Source organism: Hippopotamus amphibius, chromosome 3 (assembly GCF_030028045.1).
Source record: "Hippopotamus amphibius kiboko isolate mHipAmp2 chromosome 3, mHipAmp2.hap2, whole genome shotgun sequence".
Classification (NCBI taxonomy): domain Eukaryota; kingdom Metazoa; phylum Chordata; class Mammalia; order Artiodactyla; family Hippopotamidae; genus Hippopotamus; species Hippopotamus amphibius.
This window is the reverse complement of record NC_080188.1, coordinates 92,050,444-92,062,537: the sequence shown is the minus strand read 5'-3', so window position 1 is coordinate 92,062,537 and position 12,094 is coordinate 92,050,444. Positions and strand designations below refer to the sequence as shown.

Below are 12,094 nucleotides of genomic sequence, written 5' to 3'. Positions count from 1 at the left end.
TGGATTTTTCTTGTTTCTTGAGGTAGGATTGGATTGCTATAAATTTCCCGCTTAGAACTGCCTTTGCTGCATCCCATAGGTTTTGGATCTTTGTGTTTTCATTGTCATTTGTCTCTAGGTATTTTTTGATTTCCTCTTTGATTTCTTCAGTGATCTGTTGGCTATTTAGTAGTATATTGTTTAGCCTCCATGTGTTTGGGTTTTTTACAGTTTTCTTCCTTTAATTGATTTCTAATTACATAGCATTTTGGTCAGAAAAGATGCTTGATACAATTTCAATTTTCTTGAATTTACCAAGGCTTGATTTATGACCCAAAATGTGATCTATCCTGGAGAATGTCCCATGTGCACTTGAGAAGAATGTATAATCTGCTATTTTTGGATGTGATGTCCTATAGATATCTGTTAAATCCAGCTGATTTATTGTGTCATTTAAAGCTTGTGTTTCCTTATTAATTTTCTCTGTGGATGATCTGTCCATTGGTGTAAGTGGGGTGTTAAAGTCCCCCACTATGATTGTTTTATTGTCAATTTCCTGTTTCATAGTTGTTAGCATTTGCCTTATGTAATCAGGTGCTCCTATATTGGGTGCATATATATTTATAATTGTTATCTCTTCTTCTTGGATTGATCCCTCAATCTTTATGTAGTGTCCTTTCTTGTCTCTTGTAACATTTTTTATTTTAAAGTCTATTTTATCTGATATGAGTATCACTACTCCAGCTTTCTTTTGATTTCTATTTGCAAGGAATATCTTTTTCCTTCCCCTCACTTTCCGTCTGTATGTGTGCCTAGGTCTGAAGTGGGTCTCTTGGAGACAGCATATATATGGGTCTTGTTTTTGTATCCATTCAGCCAGTCTGTGTCTTCTGGTTGGGGCATTTAGTCCATTTACATTCAAGGTCATTATCAATATGTATGTTCCTATTAACATTTTCTTAAATGTTTTGTTTTTGTTTTTGTAGGTCCTTTTCTTCTCTTATGTTTCCTGCTTAGAGAAGTTCCTTTAGCATTTGTTGTAGGGCTGGTTTGGTGGTGCTGAATTCCCTTAGCTGTTGCTTGTCTGTAAAGCTTTTGATTTCTCTGTCAAAGCTGAATGAGATCCTTGCTGGATAGAGTATTCTTGGTTGTAGGTTCTTCTTGGTCATCAGTTTAAATATATAGTGCCAATCCCTTCTGGCTTGCAGAGTTTCTGCTGAGATATCAGCTGTTAACCTGATGGGAGTTCCCTTGTATGTTATTTGTCATTTTTCCCTTGTTGCTTTTAATAACTTTTCTCTGTCTTTAATTTTTTCAATTTGACTACTATGTCTTGGCATGTTTCTCCTTGGGTTTATCCTGCCTGTGTTCCATGGACTTGGGTAGCTATTTCCTTTCCCATGTTAGGGAAGTTTTCAACTATAATCTCTTCCAATATTTTCTCAGGTCCTTTCTCTCCCTTGTCTCCTTCTGGGACCCCTATAATGCGAATGTTGGCATGTTTAACATTGTCCCAGAGGTATCTTAGGCTGTCTTCAGTTCTTTTCATTCTTTTTTCTTTATTCTTTTCCACATCAGTGATGATCACCATTCTGTCTTCCAGGTCACTTATTCACCATTCTGCCTCAGTTAATCTGCTATTGGTTGCTTCCAGTGTATTTTTCATTTCAGTTATTGTGTTGCATATCTCTGTTTGTTTCTTCTTTAATTCTTCTACGTCTTTGGTAAACTTTTCTTGCAACTTTTCAATCTTTGCATCCAATCTTTTTTCAAAGTCCTGGATCATCTTCACCATCATTATTCTGAATTCTTTTTCCGGAAGACTGCCTATCTTCTCTTCATTGAGTTGGTTTTCTGGGGTTTTATCTTGTCCCTTCATCTGGTACAAAGTATTTTGCCTTTTCATTTTCTCTGTCTTTCTGTGGCTGTGATTTTCAGTTCCACAAGATGAAATAGTGCTGATACTGCTTGATTCTGCTGTCTGCCCTCTTGTGGAGGAAGCTGTCTAGGAGGCTCATTGGTGCTTCCTGATGGGAGAGACTGATGGTGGGCTGGGCTGGGTGGGTGAAGCTCAGTAAAACTTTAATCTGATTTGGTGGGTGGACCTCAGTGACACTTTAATCTGCTTGTCTGCCAAAGGGTGTGGTTGTGTTCCCACCCTGGTGGTCCTTTGGACTGAGGCAACCCAGCCCTGGAGCTTACAGGCTCTTTGGTGGAGCTAATGGTGGACTCTGGAAGGGCTCACACCACTGGGCACTTCTCAGAACCCCTGCTGCCAGTGCCCCTGTCTCCTCAGTGAGCCACAGCTGCCCCCCACCTCTGCAGGCAACCCTCCAACACCAGCAGGTAGGTCTGGTTCAGTCTCCTATGGGGTCCCTGCTCCTTCCCCCTGGGTCCTGGTGAGCACACTTTTTTGCGTGCCCTCCAAGAGAGGAGTCTCCATTTCCCCCAGTCCTGTGGAGGTCCTGTAATCAAATTCCACTGGCTTTCAAAGTCTGATTCTCTTGGGATTCCTCCTCCTGTTGCTGGACCATCAGGTTAGGAAGCCTGATGTGGGGCTCAGAGCCCTCGGGACTTCTGCCGTACAACTGTTCTCCAGTTTGTGAGTCACCCACCCTGCATTTATGGGATTTGATTTTAACGCAGTTGTGCCCCTCCTACTGTCTCATTGTGGCTTCTCCTTTGTCTGTGGATGTGGGTTTTTTTTTTTTTTTTTTTTTTGGTGATATCCAGTGTCTTTCTGTCGATGGTTGTTCAGCAGTTAGTTGTAATTCCGATGCTTTTGCAAAAGGGAGTGAGCACACATCCTGCTACTCTGCCATCTTGATTCTTCTCCTGACCAAGTGTTCTTATAATATCATATTTTATGCTATTGAAATTTCAGGCAAAAATAGGGGTCTACTTTGGAAATATTCCAAAGAATAATTATATAGTATAGAATGGTAGATATATGTCTAGTTGAAGAGTTCTTCTGTTGATAATTGAACTATTTAACTGTTACTACCAAGACTCTTGAGAGCACTGAGTGATCCTTTTATACAGAGAGACACAAACTGATAGAATCATTTGTGTTTATTTGGTCAGTTTGGGGTCGGTGAGGAGGCAATTAATGCTAGCATCCATGACATGACCAATAAAAATATAAAGTATCAAAGGATTCTCAATGGACAATGTCTCCTGAAGGTCAACTGTTCTTAAAAGAAGTCATGACAGCACATATTGACTACCCCAGGGAAATGGTTTTCTACAGGTTACATTTATTCAAACAAATTATTCATACATGGTCATTCTATTGAGATAAAAAATCCAATAAGGTGAATTGTTCTGCCCACATACAATACATGCAAGAGATCTCTTCCCAAATCCAAGCTATAAGTCATTACATATATTAACCCAATTCAACATTGAGCCTGTATGAACGTATCTATCATAAAGCAAAACAACAACAACAATACTGTAAATGTTACTGTTGTAATGTTTGGTGTATAATGGTATTTGGATATTTACTGTTGATTAGAATTAGATGTATTTGGGGAAGAGTATTTCTTTATGTTAAATTTAATAGGCTAAAGTCATAGCTGGGGGTTGATACCCACTCATGACTATTATCCCTTTTGTTTGCTTGATGGAAAAGAATGAATAGGCTATATAGAAAATATACTCAGTAGAAACCACAGAAGAAATCCTATTTTTTTGTTATCACTTTTATATTTTTCTGTGATAAATTAGACAACTGAGATATTAGGAGACAGGACATATATGAACTCTTGACTGAATAGGATACTCAGTGACCAGAAAAAGATGTATGAATATGCTCATAACTAGGAACCTTTAATACCAACTATGAATTTCAGGAAGAAATTAAGTCAACCTTAACCTTCTACTGTATATAAATTTAGCATTAAACTTGATGCTTAAAGAAGAGTACTATATTCCTGCAAAAGTTCACTTCTGGGTTTGCTCCAGACCAAAGCACTATGCTTAATAGCTGCTTGATCTACATTTCCCATCTAGAAGTATGACAATTTCCCTATCATTGCAGTTTACCAAGTTTCCCTCATAATTATATCATCATTTGATTCACATTTTTGAATTTATGATGTTTGGTACATATAAAAAATCATGATGTTTAGACAGGCTTGCTGAGTCATTTCTGTCATTATTATGCAGAGTCCCTAATGATTGTTGGGGAAATTAAAAATTCAACCAACCAAAAGATCTCTCTGTCTCAATATAGTGGAGAGAAAACACATGAAATATTATTGAATATGCATATCAGATTATATGTATGCAGGCAGTCCACAGAAGATTATAAATTCTTGACAGAATTTCACACAGATTTGTAGAGTAACATAAAAGAAAGATTAATTAAAGCTTCTCTATCTTCCCAAGAGAAATAGATGCACCTTATGAGTCCCATGCACCTCATGAGAAATGTCTGAGTTACTTTCTAAATGATCGGCTTACAATTACAGGGTCAGAATTTTCTTAATCTTTTATGTGAAATCAAATGTCAAACCTGTTATTGGGCTCATTATGTTTCAAGGAGATGGTATATTAATTATACTTACTTCATAGGATCATTTTAAAGATTAAATGAGCTATCTGTAAAATAATTAGAACAGTGCCAGCATGCAATAATTGCTGTGTAAATATTAGATTTAAATCATTATATGCCTGTGGCTTCACAGATATGAATAGCATATCTTCTGTAAGATAAATATAAACAATAAAATTTTCATTGAAAACCACATATTTGAGTGTTGTGATAAAATTATTGGACAAGATTATTTAGTGTTCAGAAGTACTGTGTCCTGCTCTTAATGGAGTTACATGAGTCTTCATTTTGACTCTACTTGATTCAGTGATAGACACTTTTTTGTAACCTGGTTAAATTTTTAAATTATTTTCATCAAATTATTTAAAATTTCAAGAATATATTTTATCTATCTTTACTCCTTGAAGTAATATAAATCCAGATAATATAAATCAAAATTAAAAACCTCTGTAAAATACAGGTTAACACAAGAACTATTAGAAATATGTGGTATAATATTTAAGGCAATATGAACTGATGTTTTAATAGTGATTGTAAAAATGTGAAAAGATGAAAGGTCTTACATATTGTGTACAAAATATTTGTAGAAAAATTGCCAGAAAACAAATAATAATTAATTAGGAAAAACTTATTTCAAACTGTTTGACAGAATTAGCTATCATATGTTCTATAGGAAGTATGTCTTTTCATATGGAGCATATATTTTCTTGGTTTTGACTATAAACATAATGACTTAAAAGACTGTTAAATTCATTAAACATTAAAATCACACACTTGAACAATTATGATAATTAATATTACAAATTGTATTTAGTTCAGGTAAGATAAATTGATATTTTTCACTTAGGTTCCTGAACATTCTAGAGAACCATCATCACTTTACTGTGCTCTGTTTTATTTTGATGTGTTTTCCGTCAGTATTCTCTGCATCTTTATAATATGTGATTGTTTTTGTAAGGATTATGAGAGTGGGGATAGTAACAGGTAAGCTGTGTACTTGCTCCAAAGTGTGTCACCTTTGATGAATATAATTGAAAACAGAGCATAGGATGCCTAACCTCATCCCTCAAAAGGATGTTAATTAATATTCTTTCAGGGTAAAGAGAGCAAAGTGACCTGGTTACTAGAGCATCTTTATTGAAATTTGAATACATGATCGCATTTGCCAAGATAGAAAATCAAACCCATTTTTAATACTGCTTGTATAGATGTAGACAGTTGTCAATGACAATGTGGTAAATGACTGACAAAAGTTATAACTTAAGGAATAATGTATTTGGAGAATGAATATTTGACTCACCATACTTTCCTTTTATTTCCAGTAAGATTAATTCCCAAAATTAGTCAGTAAGCATGTCAATTGCATTAATTGTATTTTTAATCATTTTCATTTAACTACTCAACAATGTTTAAGGAAATATTAAATTAAGCCAAATCACACATGTATTTGTGTGTAGAGAGTGGGGGAAAGGTACTGGAACAGAAGCCTCTTGTAAATGAAATCCCTCATTCACTTAAAAACTTCCCTGTAAGACAATGAGATGCTACTACACACCTATTGTAATGGTGAGTCCAAAATACTGACAACACCAGATGCAGGTAAGGGTGTGGACCAACAGGAACTCTCATCCATTGCTGATGAGAATGCAACATGGTACAGCCATTCTGGAAGACAGTTTGGTGATTTTTTACACAACTAAACATAATCTTACATACAATCTAATAATTATGGTCCTTAGTATTTAGTCAAAGGATTTGAAAACTTAAGTCCACATAGATACCTAAACATGGATGTTTACAGGAGCTTTATTCAAAATTGCCAAAACTTGGAAGCAACAAAGATGTACTTCAGTAGGTAAAAGGATGAATAAACTGTGGTCCATCCAGACAGTGGAATGTTATTCAGTGATAAAAAAGAAATGAGCTAACAAGGCATAACACAGAGGAGTCTTGATTGCATTGGCTTCTCAGAAGCCAATCTGAGAAGGCTACATATTGGATATGATTCCAACTACACAACAGTCTGAAAAAGGCAATACTGTGCAGACAGTAAAAATGTCAGTGTTTGTCAGGGATTAAGGAGGAGAAAGAGGTGAATAGGCAGAGTACAGAGGACCTTTAAGGCAGTGAAACTATCCCGTATGATACAGGTGCACACCTGTCATTATATACTTTTCAGAACCCATTGAATGTATAACACCAAGAACCCTATGTACTTAATGAACTCTAATATTTAAAAACTATGGGGTTTTTGTGATGATGTCACTGTATGTTCATTGACTTTTGTAGGGATGTTGATAATGGGGGAGTCTGTGCATGTAGGGGGAACAAAAGATATATGGAAAATCCATACTTTCTGCTCAAATTTCTTGTGAAAATAAAACTGCTCTGAAAAATAGAGTCTATTGTTTTAAAAAATTCCCTCTCCATGAGAAAAGCATGGTTTTTAAATGTACCCAGTTGTGAAGTGGTATGTACAGGTGTGCTTGTATTAGTAAATTTCCAGAATTAGAATGGTATCTGAAACAGCATTTTTACGTTAATCTTATGTGTAAGTCTAAATATGTTTTAATAAGAATATTTAGGTAAAGTTTATGTAACACAAAACAATTTACACCCTTATTTTTTCCACATTTTAGTAGATACTCCATTTAGATTAAAGTTTATTTTAATTTTGTTGAGACTACTTTTTTTAAATTAATTTATTTATTGGCTGTGTTGGGTCTTCATTACTGTGCATGGGCTTTCTGTAGTTGCAGTGAGTGGGGGCTACTCTTTGCTGAGGTGCCCAGGCTGATTATTGTAGTGGCTTCTCCTTGAGGAGCACAGGCTCTAGGTGTGCAGGCTTCAGTAGCTGTGGCACGTGGGCTCAATAGTTGTGGCTTGTGGAGTTCAGAGCACAGGCCCAGTAGTTGTGGCACACGGGATTAGTAGCCCCGTGGCATGTGGGATCTTCCCAAACAAGGGCTCAAGCCCATGTTCCCTGCATTGGCAGGTGGATTCTTAACCACTGCACCACCAGGGAAGCCCTGTTGAGACTACTTTTAACCAAGATAATTTAATTCCTTCAAACACACAGTTAATGACTTACAAATGAATTTAAATTCAATAGTTTTCCATGTTGATTTTATTCATATGTGCATATTAAATCAACATATTAAAGTTTTAATACATTCCTTATGTTTTATAAATACAAAGTATTTTTCTAAAAAGTATTTTGGAAAATGTTTATATTTTTTAAAATGTTTACAAATTAAAAAGATGTAAAAGTTTTCTATTAACAATTATTTAAACATTTGAGGAAAAAACAATTCCAATATGCTCTCTAATACATGAAAATAATTGATGGTATAATAAAATATTTAATTTTTATTCTTTTAATTTCTAAGCTTTCAGCTTATATTAGAGTCAAATTAATCAAATTCAAACTATAAATGCTAAAAAGAGACAATATTCTTATATACTTACATTTGATTATTTTCATATTGAAAGGAATTGGTACTTTTTACTGAAGAATGGGAGGGTAGGATAAAAGTGTAATTTCAAAGAGATAAGAACAAATTACAACCTTTGAAAAACTAATATTAAGCATAATTGGTAGAATCTATAATTTTGAGCACTTATCATGTACTCAAAACTGACGGCTGTGCTATCAAATATATAAAATGTATAAAATGCAATTCTCCTCAGTTCCATAGAGATTTGGAGAAGCACTGCCAATACACAGGTGCAGTCATTTGAAAGTCAGAGTGTCAGACAGAGAAAGACAAATATCATATGATATCGCTTATATGTGGAATCTAAAAAAAAAAAAAAATGGTACAAATGAACCTATTTATAAAACAGAAATAGAGTCACAGATATAGAAAACAAACTTATGGTTACCAAGGGGAAAGTGGGGGAGTGATAAATTGGGAGATTGGGACTGACATATACACACTACAGTGTATAAAATAGACAACTAATAAGGACCTACTGTACAGCACAAGTAACTCCACTCAATACTGTGTAATGACCTATGTGGGAAAAGAATCTAAAAAAGAGTGTATATATGTAGATGTATAACTGATTCGCTTTTCTGTATAGCAGAAACTAACACAACACTGTAAATCAGCTATAATCCAATAAAAATTAGTTTAAAAAATCAAAACTTGAGCACTTGTGCATGTAATAAGAATACAGGAATAACATGTATGTTTTGGGCATGTGGCATTATCAAGCAAGTTTTTTTGAAAAATAGTTTAGTTGGAATAAAATTATGAATCTATTATTTAAATGAGAAAAATAGAAAAAAAAAAAAAAGTCAGAGGTTCTGCCTCCTTTTGGGCCCCATCAAGGTCAGATGGACTTTACCCTAGAATGACTGTGAGTCTATGGAGTCAGCACAGCCCTGGAATCACTACATTCATTGGCATGAAGAGGGTATAGGTCCCACCTGGTGGCAATCTCATTCGTTTTGTCCTCAGTGTCTAGAACAGGGAGAGCAGAGATCTCTTACTGGTCTCTAAGAGCATCAAATCCAGGAAAAATTGTCTATCCCTTTGCTCCACCAACCTAACACCGCCCACCACTGATTGATTAAGTATTGAGAAAGGAATCCTATCAAAGCAAACAAAACAACAAATTAAAATTTCTTACCTTCCTTCCTGAAGTTATTCTTGGATGAGGCCATGATTTCTTAATATGCATTGATGTGTATTTTTAAATATCTATTATTTTTCATTAATAATTCTAGTTCTTTTTCCACATTGATACTTATAAAAACATCTAATATTTCCAAATCATCATTTTATTTTTACTCATTTTAATCCATTGTAATAGGAATTTTGCATTTATCCACTAAAATTTTCCTTTATTGTCACTAATTACCTTCAACTTAAGGAATCTAATGGGCATGTTTTATTTCCTATTTTTATTCTGAAACATTTAATATTTCATCATACAGTCTTTCTTGAAAAGTTCTTTTCCCTTTAGCTTCCTCTTCAGTACTTTCTTATAGTTTTCCTGCTATTTCTCAGATTCTTTTTTCTCTCTTTCTCCCTTTGCAAGTTCTTTTTTCCTCTACCTGCAACTTAAGCAGTGATATTGCTTGGATTTTATTATTATATTTGTCTGCCACTTTTCCAATAATCCTTGGACAAATTTACTGAGTCCAAGTATAAGTTGACTTTAAAACACAATTCTGAAGATGAGAAAAATAGAAAATAAAGGCTAAAAGAGATATTGCACTGTGCTCCTTTCTAGCTCTGTAAATTTAAACAAGTTATTTAATCTCTGTGTCTTAGTTCTTCATCTGTAAAATAGTGTTAATTATTAGGTCTTTCTGGTTGGATTGTTGTGAGAGTTAAATGATTTAATACATATCAATTCCCTGGCACACAGAAAGACTGCATTACATGCAATCTATTATTAATAGTAGATGTACCTCTTTATTCCTAAAAAAATCTGTGACAGAGATTATTTTAAATCTCTAAATTCTACAAAATTGTACCTAATTTTATGATCATTCATTGTATGTTTCCATAGTGTATGAAAGCCTTAACCGCAATATCTTTATTCTTCTTTTCTTTGGATGGCCAGCAACCACCTCCGTGCCTGGACTTGCTAGGAAATTTACAGTTTGGGAAATAAAAGTGGTCACAGGGAGCATGGCGATGATGGTATTATTTCTGATCAAAATCAGAGTGTAAAAAGCCAAATTGTGTCTCCTCACCCCAAGTTGCAAATATTAGTTAAAAGATGTTCTGCATTTAATTTCCTTTTTTTAAATTATTTTTTTACATTTATTGGCTGCATTGGGTCTTCATTGCTGCACACAGGCTTCCCTAGTTGCAGTGAGCGAGGGCTGCTCTTCAATGTGGTGTGCAGGCTCCTCATTGCAATGGCTTCTCTTGTTGTGGAGCACAGGCTCTAGACGCATGATCTTCAGCAGTTGCGGCACATGGGCTCAATAGTTGTGGAGCTTAGTTGCTCCATGGCATGTGGGATCTTCCTGGACCAGGGCTTGAACCTGTGTCGTCTGCATTGTCAGGTAGATTTTTAACCACTGCACCACCTAGGAAGTCCCTCCATTCAATTTCTATTTCCATGTTCTCATCTACGCATCATGGATGGACACAGGTCAATTTCTCCTTCTCCCCAACAGTTAAAGGAAAGGACAGGCAGGTCCAAGGTCAAATACAGAAATCCCAGTGAGGGCTGTTGGAATGGTTTTCTCTCTCTTCCTGAAGCACACACACACGTGCACACGTATTTGAAGGTTCCTCTTATGCAGTTTTCACAGATGCCAAAATTGCTACCTATCCCTCTAAACCTGATTACTTTTCTCTTTTGTCAGTGATTTCTGTGCTATTTTGAAAACATATTCTTATTATTATTCTTTACTTAGCACAAAATAATGTAAAATTGACAATCTGTGGTACAAAGTTTACATCTTGTAAAAAAGTTCTTGACAGGATTGCTAAATACTAAAGTTGCTGAGCAATAGAAGTCGTTTCACTGTCTTTGAAAAATAAGATAGTCTCTCATCTCTCTGGAAAAGATTGTTTTCCATCTTGCCTGGAAAGGGAATGAGGCTTCAAATATTGTTTTTCAACCCCATGCTTCTTTATATTTTAAAATCTTTAGAAATCTTGTAGATTCTGTCACAGCCTAATTGTTGAAATGAACCACACTTATGAAGTTACATTTTTTTCCTAAAAAAAATCTTGTAAAAATTCTCAGCTAATATAATGCTTACTTTTTCATTTATAAATTACATTTCACACTGTATTTTCTGTATATATTTTATAACACAGTTACTATCAATAGTTAGCACATTTCATTTCAATTTGTTATTTATAAAGACATCAGCATGGGGACATTAGTAAGAAAAATTCTTTGTAAAATAATGTCGAGATATTAGAGCAATTGTAGTTATTTTTAAAGATATTAAGCCAAGCAATTATTTTCATTAACTGTGAAGTTTCCAGTATCCTGCTGGTTATTTTGTGGGAGATACTGAAAATCTGTAATTCATTGTTATTTCAATAAGCTCATACTTTAGTTGTGGAAATGATATTGGCAAGTTAAAACTTCAAGATACAAAATGCAAACATATATCATATTATACACCAAGACTCTAAAAGGAGAGATAGATAAATATCAGAAAAATTAATAAATAAGTAAACTTTTGCGAGAAAACAAATACAAGCTTAGCATTGTTAGAAACAGAATCAAGAAAAAATGTAAATACACACACACAAAAACTTCTTCAAAACAAATCCAAATGTAAATATATATAAACTGTACTATTTTGGACCCAGACATTTATGAGTTTAAGTGCAAAATTCAGCACAATATAATCCTTTGTTTGGGCAAGCCATTTCATCTCCTTGAACCCCATGTTCAAAACCTGTGAAATTACTATAAACATGTGTAGTGAGGAGTTAAACTAAGTGTATTTAAACATTGGCGCCAATTGAAGATATGATGTTTTTCCATGTACATCATAGAACCAAAGACTTTGGCATCAAGAAAACACAGTATATATGTTGTTATTGGATTTAGTACTAATGA

The 12,094-nt window shown here is 34.6% G+C and overlaps 1 protein-coding gene across 3 annotated transcripts in view; it reads left to right on the top strand.

Annotated features, from left to right (window-relative positions):
* FSTL5 (follistatin like 5) overlaps positions 1-12,094 on the top strand; it is an 803,737-nt gene that overhangs the window by 388,454 nt on the left and 403,189 nt on the right. The window lies entirely within an intron of this gene.